Genomic DNA, 10,153 nt, shown 5'->3' on the forward strand with positions numbered 1-10,153 from the left:
TAGTGCTGGGTGCATGCTTATAGTGCTCCGAGTGATTTGGGGCCCAAACGAACATTTGAGCATTAACGATGGTTCTCGTCTCACGTTTGCAGCGCTGAGCCGGTGGAGGAAATTCCACATTCATATGACAACTACTATTGACTTCTCTACAGATTGGTTCTCACTTTATCGACCCCAGAGGGATGATGGGCTGAGTCAACCCCCCTCCCTTCCCCGAACCAGGCTGTGAACTCGCAAACCGTCTAATTTCGAGCTGCTCGCTCTGCCGCTGTTCAAGGATCGTAAACCATCGCCACGCCAACTGCGATCATCCACGCAGCAGCAGCGGCTTTTCGGCTCAGCTATCGAACAAAGACGGTGGTCACAGCATCGCGCGGCGTTTTCGAATGCGCTTCTGCGGCCGTCTGGAACGCTCTTCCTTCCGGTATTAGCAAGCCGCTAGGGCTATGCACTTTTAAATCATCTAGATTGAAAGCTCGTTTCTTTGGAACTGCTCTTTGTGTTGAGTTTGTTGTCCTTCCCCCGCACCTCCGATTAGCACGGTTGGCTACGTACGGTGCGGAAGAAGTTCACATACCTGCCCTGTTGCTGCCACCTGGCCAGGACTAGAACGCTGCAAGCCAAGGTGGTGTCTGATATTTATGAATGGGAAGCAAGCAAAATGACCAGCATATAGGAGGTGGGGATGTGAGGGGAGGGAGGGAGGAAACCCTCTATAATCCGTACCGCCAAATGAATAATAATCCAATTATACACTAACACCAACAATTCTCTTACACTAACTCCGCAACAGGTTGAACAGATGGGTCGTGGTCACAGGGCACCGCGGGCGAGTAGCATTAGCGTTGAGAGGCATATTGGTAATCCAATTACAATTACAGCGCCTTGGCAAATTCGTTCACACGAAGGGGACTCTTGCGTTGAGCCGCGCGACATACAACGGGACGGATTTCGGAAGCTGAGCAGGAGGGAGCCAGGTTCGTGGTTCGATGCTGGTCCCCACCGTTCCTTGGGCATCCTCTGGAAGACCCCCGCGCCCCCCGCCCCAGCCCCTCCGCTCCACGACCTAACGCGGAACGGCTTTGTCAGCAGAGGGCGGTTGCGGCAAACATCTGTTGCAGCAGTAGCGCAGCAATAATAACAAGAAAGACAACGAATCACGTTCGGCGTGAGTGCCGTTCTTATTTTGTCGGTGGTCAGTGGGTGGGTTTTGGGGGGGGGGGGGGGCGACGTACGGGCGGATTGGGGTTGCCAATAGGGGAGCGACGCGTTCAGTGGACGGTACAGTATTGTACTACGAACCACTGCACCAATTGTGGCAAGAGAAAACGGGCCGTCTATTTCCGACTGATTGATTATATTTCGTCTCTCGCTCTTTCTTTGTCCGCAAATCTCTCTCCCCCCCGCGCCCCATCCCCCTCTCTCCATGCGCACAGCCGTCTGTCAGCAGGAGAGAAAAAAACCGCAAACTCTCTTTCGTTTTTTATTTAAACATCTTATCGACTCGTCACGTGCGCCAGGATCAGCCTCCCCGCTGCGGTGTCGGCCGTGAAATTGAGATGCCGCGGGGTGTTTAATTATTTGTGTGGCTCACAAATCTCCCCCTCCCAATCTCCCCCCAACCACCCACCCACCCACCAGCCACCCACCACCCACCAGCCACCCACCCACCAGCCACCCACCTATCCACCAGCCACCCACCACCCAGCCACCCACCACCCAGCCACCGCCCACCCACCACCCACCCAACCACCCATCCACCAGCCACCCATCCACCCATCCACCCACCACCCACCAGCCACCAGCCACCACCCACCCACCACCCACCAGCTACCCACCACCCACCCACCAGCTACCCACCCACCCACCACCCAGCCACCACCCACCCACCACCCAGCTACCCACCCACCACCCACCCACCACCCACCCACCAGCTACCCACCCACCAGCTACCCACCCACCAGCTACCCATCCACCACCCACCCACCCACCACCCAGCTACCCACCCACCACCCACCCACCACCCACCCACCACCCACCCACCAGCCACCCACCACCCAGCCACCACCCACCACCCACCGCCCAGCCACCACCCACCACCCACCCACCAGCTACCCACCCACCACCCACCCACCAGCTACCCACCCACCCACCACCCACCCACCAGCCACCCACCCACTCATCCACCAGCCACCCACCACCCACCCACCAACCACCACCAGCTACCCACCACCCACCCACCCACCAGCTACCCACCCACCACCCACCCACCAGCTACCCACCCACCCACCAGCCACCCACCCACTCATCCACCAGCCACCCACCCACCACCCACCCACCAACCACCACCAGCTACCCACCACCCACCCACCCACCAGCTACCCACCCACCACCCACCCACCACCCACCACCAACCACCCACCCACCAGCTACCCACCACCCACCCACCAGCTACCCACCCACCACCCAGCCACCACCCACCAGCCATCCACCCACCACCACCCAGCCACCCACCCACCACCCACCAGCCAGCCACCCACCCACCACCCACCCACCAGCCACCCACCCACCACCCACCAGCCACCCACCCACCAGCCACCCACCACCCACCAGCCAGCCACCCACCCACCACCCACCCACCACCCACCAGCCACCCACCAGCCATCCACCCACCACCCAGCCACCACCCACCCAGCCACCACCCACCACCCACCCACCACCCACCCACTCGCCAGCCACCCGCCAGCCAGCCACCCACCCGGCCATCCGCCTGTCGTTGGCGTTGCCCGACCATTAGCGGAGGAGCTGAACGTGCTTTTGTCTGTGTGTTTGTGTACACCGCAGCTGCTGCTTCTTCTTCTTTCGTACGTACGGCTGGTGTCGATTGCAGAGCAAACAAGCTCGGCTTCACATTGTAAGTTGGTCAGACAACGGCGTTGGGAGTAGTGTATCGTCGCTGCTTTAACACTTCGTAGGCTTTTGGGGTTAGATCACGTAAATATATAACCCCACCCGACATAACCAACTAGTGAGGTTTGTCACGTTAATAGAAGAAGCCAATTAGTTATTTTCCATTCGAGCATCAGGTATCGATCATCCCCGCATCTGCTGCCGTGGGTTTTTTGTGTGCACCGGACGCGGTTGAGGGCAGGACCGCGAGCTTCCATCGCGGACGATGAAACCCGCGCATGGTTCTCCAGTGTCTCGTTTTTAAATCCTTTATATTAAGTTCGCTTGCTTGCGTGCTTGCGTGCTTGCTTGCTTACGACCGTGCAAATCTTTCGGTCGTTTTTTAACCCACTTCCCGTGATCCAATCGAGCTGACGTTTTCCACACAGACTCGTTGTGCGTGACAATTAATTTTCGTGAAATTTTTTTTCCAAAATTTTACACTGTTTAGGGAATTTTTTAAAAATATTTAATTACCAATTGCTTAATGCTGGCAGACAATCATCTGACCCATAGGTGGCAGCCATCTCAAGCCAGAGGACGAGAGGACTCTAGCCGCCACGCATATAAAGGATTTAGAGTGAAAAACTTTGTTTTTACGGGTTAATTTTTTTTTGTCTTTCAACGGCGCCGCGTTTGTCTGTGGGTACCGCAGCCTGCAGGGAGGCCGGGGGGCCGAAGGGGCTGAGGCCACGCCGCCTTCTCCACCGGTTGGGGTGTGTTACGTGGCACGGCAGTTGTGGGGGGGGGGGGTGGAAGTTTCACGGGGGGAACGAGACGCTTCCGAGTTGGGGTTGAGCGGCGGTGGTGGTTGTGGCAGTGCCGGACGAAGCTAGTGCCGGGGCCTGTGGCATTTGTTATAAAGGGGCCCTAAATAAAATAAAAACACGTAAATATTAAAACACGTAAAAAATGTCTTGCATAGTAAAGTCATTGTATTTTTTCATTTTCTAGACAGCCAGACAATACGACAAATCGCTAACATTAAACAAACACCCAGTTGTTCGTAAAAGTTGAAGGCAGTGTAGTACTATAGTAATAGAGCAAGTGCAGAATCACTGAACCGGAATTGATAGCTTGAAAGCATTCAGCGCGGGGCCCTTGAAAGTGCGGTACCCGTAGCATATGTGGCTACTTTTGCTACGAGGATAATCCGGCACTGGCAATGATGATAAAAATATTATTGTACTGGGTGAACAACTCTTTCATCACAGACTCAAGCGAATGTTGGGATGCTGCTGCCGTTGTTGCTACTCCGGTGTAACGGTGTCCGCACGTGGAATTTAGCGGTTGTTCGATACGCTGGGCAAGTTTATTAAATCCCCCACACACCACCCTCAACCTCTCTCCCGATACATCTTGCGAGTGTGGAAGATTGGGTCAAAGAGCCTCTGGAGGTGCGGGGATAGGAGGCTGGTTAGTAAGAGGGGGGGTAGGGCTCTAGAGCTCCCCCGAGTGGAGACCCTTCTGCCTGCAGTGGCGTAAGCAAAGCCATTGCAGGGCTGCGCCTCTTTCCTTCATGCGGCGCAAGAAATCCCGCAACAGGGCTCGGAGCGAGTCCTGGTGTTTGCTACACTCTGGCCAAAAGCAAGCCCCTGCCTGCTTCTCGCGTGGCACGAAGCAGCCCAGAGGCCAATCTTGTTCAAGCTCTACAGTCTGGTGTGCCCGCAGCAAACACAGCCTGCAAACTGCAAACACGACCTGACAAAGCGGGTGGGGGGTCGGGGAGAGAGGTGGGGTTTCTATAAATAGCACTTTACGCAGCGGTGTTGTTTATCGTCTGCGCGCACGTGGTGTGCGCGTGTGTGTGTGTAGGTCGGACCCTGCGGCATCGGTGGTGGGTGACGTGATTGCGCCGTGCGTCGTCGTGCATTGTGCCTCGAAGGGTCGCGAGGAGGAGCCGGGCCCTTCTTTCTCTCTGTCTCTCTCTCTCTGTGTCAAGTCGTGACATTTCCCCCTTTCTGCGCGTGGCCACGTGGGCGCGTGCCCACGTGAGCGCCCACGTGCTCAGGAGAAGACTCACCACAAAGGCGATTGTCAATGTCACCCAGGCTCAGCTGAAACAAAACACCAACCGACCTCCCTAGCCAAAAATAGCACGCCACGCTGCAGCGTCATCGTCGTTGTCATCGTGCGTCGTGATCGATCCGCTGCTGCACGGGTGGGTGAAAGCGGCAACGTTTTGTTGGGGCGAAATTCAGTCGCCTGACCTCCCCCACCTCCCCGCCCCCCTGGTCACACCGTCTACAACAGGGGTGTCCAAACGTTTTTGCAAAGAGGGCCACATTTAATAAAGTGAAGATGCCCCGGGGGCCAATAGTTCCTTCTGACATTGTTTTAACCACAAAAGTTACGTGGGAATACACACACTGTTATAAAAAATTTTCATTGTCACGATTACCTTTATTTTTCAAATGACAATGTAACCAAATATGAGCCACTCGGGCAAACGGGAACAACTCTACAAACGCAAGTCTGCCTTTCATTCAGTCAGATAACGTTGAACAAACTGTATAGAATACCTTAAATTTCCATGAGTTTTATGATGTATTTATTCTGACAAAGCTGGCGAGCCATAACTAACACATTCTAAGACCGAAGCTGCGGGCCGTTTTAAATCTGCCCGCGGGCCGTGATTGCCCCGCAGGTCGGACTTTGGACATGCCTGGTCTACACCAACATGGAATGCCTTACCTTGGGTTGAAGCTACACAACAGGGGCTATATAACGTCGCTGTCAACACACACGGTTTACCCCCTCCCCCCCCCCCCCGTATTCTTGTGCAGGGGAATTGAGTTTTCAGGTCCATACGGCGTACAGCCGTTTCAATACGGGCAATTAATAAGTATAACCCGTAAAAACAAAGTTTTTCACTATAGATCCTTTATATGCGTGGCGGCTAGAGTCCTCTCGTCCTCTGGCTTGAGATGGCTGCCACCTATGGGTCAGATGATTGCATTGCACCATTAAGCAATTGGTAATTAAATGTAATATTTCTGTCCTAAAAAGTGTAACATTTTGTAATTTTTTTTTTCACGAACATTAATTGTCACGCACAACGAGTCTGTGTGGAAAATGTCAGCTCGATTGGATCACGGGAAGTGGGTTAAAAAACGACCGAAAGATTTGCACGGTCCTAAGCAAGCAAGCGAACTAAATATAAAGGATTTAAAAATGTCTTTGTTTGTGTTTCTCCCTTGTGATGGGACTTTGTGGGATGAACGTTCAAATTTATATGGAGCAGGGGGTGACAAATACACTCTGAATTGGTCTGTAATAAGGTAGGGAGCACTGATAAAGAATTTGACAGGTGTGATATAACATAAATCACTTTTCCTCTTTACATCAGGGGCGGGGAAAACTTAAATTACATAGGACCGATTATGACTTTTAAATACCTTTGGCCGGGCAACCACTCCTTAACACGCACACAACTCTTCGGCGTTGCCCACCAACAATACGAACACGAATTAGCGCTCACGTTCACCGCACTAATTGGTTGGCTGCGTCTGCTTTCCTCTCACGGCCGCGGCGATGACGAGTTACAGTTCCGAAGTTAGACGTGCGGTTATAATGCAAGATGTTAACTACCTCGCCTGGTATACAGGAGGTCGTGGGTTCGATTCCGACCCTGACGCCTGCTGCTGTATATTTGGAGTTTGCGTCTCTCTCCCCGTAGAGATGTTAGCTACCTCGCCTGGTATACAGGAGGTCGTCGGTTCGATTCCGACCCTGATTCCTGCTGCATATTTGGAGTTTGCGTGTCTCTCCCCGTAGAGATGTTAACTACCTCGCCTGGTATGCAGGAGGTCGTGGGTTCGATTCCGACCCTGACGCCTGCTGCTGTATATTTGGAGTTTGCGTCTCTCTCTCCCCGTGGTCGCGTGGATTCTTCTCCGGGTCCTCCGGTTTTTCCCCCTCCACATTTCGGATGAACATCACGCGTTTAGAGTATCTGGCTGCTAGAAATGTCCACGTGACAAGCCACTTCGTTAAGCTATCATTTGTTGCCAGGTCGCTTTTGATGAAGAGCTTTTTATGTTCTTTGGAGAGATTCTAGTGGGCCTTACCTGGTAAAATAATAATAGTTTAGTTTTAGTTTATCATCGTTTGTGGGCCGTTTGGCTTCAGGTGACGGCGAGCCACATAAAGTGAAGTTCACGGGCCTTGTGAAGTGAAGTCGTGGGCCGTGTGAAGTGAAGTTATGGGCCATGTGAGGTGAAGTTATGGGCCGTGCAAAGTGAAGTCGTGGGTCCGTATGCAATCGACAGACGTGGCACTCCCTCACCCGTGCTTCACCTTGCCTACCGCACCAGGTCACGCCGCACGTATTAAGTGGCCAACAAAGTGGTGGTTGTTGTTAAAATACCTTTTCTTGCTTCGTAGAAACGTCACCGCGAGGGTGGTTTCTTTTGACAGCGACGGTGGCCTCCTTGTTTTGGTTCTCTCCACGAGTCTCGGATTACGCCCGAAGCTCAAGCGTCATCGCGAAGGTCGTCGGGTGGCGTAATTGTTATTAAATTCCACAAATAGTTTATCTACGTATTCGCTTCAGGCAGCACTGTACGCGGAACGCCGGGTTTAACCCCCTCACGTCGTCGTGGGGATTTTCCGGGGTTCTTTCGGTGACCTCGAGGGATCGGGACTCCACCGGTGCCAAATCGGCGTTCATCGATATTTCCCTTGAAATATCCAGAGGTTTGTTCGTGCGATTTGATATTTTCATTTGCTCGTACGCACCATCGTGACGCGACCTCTCTTTTTATCATCCGCGTCGTTGTGGTCGTTTTGTGTGACCATACATCACCACGCTGGTCAGTGAGAGTTGGAGAGGTGGTGGTGGGGGGGCATTAAGAACCGATTCTAAAAAAACTAAACTTTTTTTTATTTTTTATTTTCACCAGGCAAGGCCCACCGAGCTATTTAGCTCTTTTTCAGAAGCGACCTGGCCACAAACACACGTTGATTCTACATGTGGAGGGAGAAACCGGATGACCCGGAAAAAAATCCCGCCGTTAGGGTCGGGGCCGAACCCGCGACCTTCTGTATAACAGGCGAGGTAGTAAACATCTCCTAGCTACCGTGATGATGATGATGAGAGAGAGAGACGCAAACACAAAATATACAGCAGAAGGCATCGGGGTCAGGATCGAACCCGCGACCTTCTGTATAACAGGCGAGGTAGTAAACATCTCCTAGCCACCGTGATTATGATGAGAGAGACACACAAACACAAAATATACAGCAGAAGGCGTCGGGGTCGGGATCGAACCCGCGACCTTCTGTATAACAGGCGAGGTAGTAAACATCTCCTAGCTACCGTGATGATGATGATGAGAGAGAGAGACGCAAACACAAAATATACAGCAGAAGGCATCGGGATCGAACCCACGACCTCCTGTATACCAGGCGAGGTAGTTAACATCTCCTAGCCACCGTGATGATGATGAGAGAGAGAGACACGCAAACACAAAATATACAGCAAAAGGCGTCGGGGTCAGGATCGAACCCACGACCTCCTGTATAACAGGCGAGGTAGTAAACATCTCCTAGCCACCGTGATGATGATGATGAGAGAGAGACGCAAACACAAAATATACAGCAGAAGGCGTCAGGATTGAACCCGCGACCTCCTGTATACCAGGCGAGGTAGTTAGCATCTCCTAGCCACCGTGATGATGATGAGAGAGAGAGACACGCAAACACAAAATATACAGCAAAAGGCGTCAGGGTCAGGATCGAACCCGCGACCTCCTGTATAACAGGCGAGGTAGTTAACATCTCTCCACGGTGGTGCCCAGCTATCACTCGCCCTGGGATCGAACTTCAGGTTCCTCATCTGTGGCCCCCCACACCTCTCTCCCTCTCTGTCCGAGGTCTCCGTCTGAGCGAGCGGGCAAATGCTTTGTGGCGTGTCGCGACAAGTCTAATTCGGTACGGAGGCGGTGTTATCCAGGAATGCCCTTTTTATGTTTTCTGATCAGGGCTCGCAGTGGGGTGGGCGAAAAAAACCACGGTGCCAAATAATGTTTTCGCCGAATCGGTTTGACGTTCACCGTATTTCGCATTATCTTAATTTCCCTGTGCGCCAAGGGAAGTTCGCGAGGGCGTCTGGCTCTCGGTGAAGTTCCAAGTGTGTGCCGCTTCTTTGCTCACATTTCAGCGGGTTCTTTGTTTTGCTGCTCCCATTTCACGCCAGTGGCTGACAGACGGAAGCGTGGACGCGGCAGGCATTTGTTTAGAACTGCCTCTTGTGTTTGCTGTGTTGCCCTTTCTCACGCACCTGCGATTGGTTGGCTACGTACGGTGCGAAAGAAGTTTAACGTACATACTACACTATACACTACACACACTACGCTATACACTGCATTATACACTACAATACACTGCACTATACACTACACCACTATCCTGAATAGAAAATGTATTTCTTTAGAACTGTTTTTTTGTGTTTGGTTTGTCGTCCATCCTCCCGCACCACCGATTAATTATCACGGCTGGCTACGTGCGGTGCAAAAGAAGTTCAACATACGTACACGTGCGTACGTACACGTGCGTACGCGCAAGCCTGAGACGTCACTTTGACCGTTCACAAAAGCGGGTTTTGGCCGCACACGTCACTGGCAAGGGAGAATGAAACGGTGGTCGAGGCTAACGACGTAGTCTGGAGCCAGGGGAGGGAACGCGGAGATGGAGCGATGGAATAACCTCGTGTGCAGGTGCCGGGTGGATTGTTAACACCGTGGTTCCCGGTGGCGTTGGATTAATGCGGCCTTCATCCAGCAGTGGATTGACCATGGCTGATGATGGCGGTAAACGTCGTCGTCGTGAAGACAATGTAACATCGCCCTACGTTACAAAAATTCCGTTAAACGTACTCGCTTTTTGTCAAACCACTGCTGGGCCGAAACTCGGGAGGGGCTTTCACCGACGGAGAGATAAAGAGAGTCCAGTGTGTACATAAAAAGTGGAGCACCAACATTCCGTTTGCCCGTGAAGTTTCATTCGGGCTCCAGCTCTGTTACCCGCACGCACACACACGCACCGGTCACGCATCGCTGGACCGCCAAGTTCAACACCTTCCACCTGGGCTACGTGCGGCCTGCCGCTTGCAGCACCTGCAGCCGCAAAGCTGCGGGTGAATTGTGGGGTGTTGAGTGGAGGGGGGGGGACCGGTGTCAATGCACTGAGAGCAGAGGTCAGT

The sequence above is a fragment of the Lethenteron reissneri genome, chromosome 3, assembly GCF_015708825.2.
Source record: "Lethenteron reissneri isolate LAM-NWPU_2019-01 chromosome 3, ASM1570882v1, whole genome shotgun sequence".
Lineage (NCBI taxonomy): Eukaryota > Metazoa > Chordata > Hyperoartia > Petromyzontiformes > Petromyzontidae > Lethenteron > Lethenteron reissneri.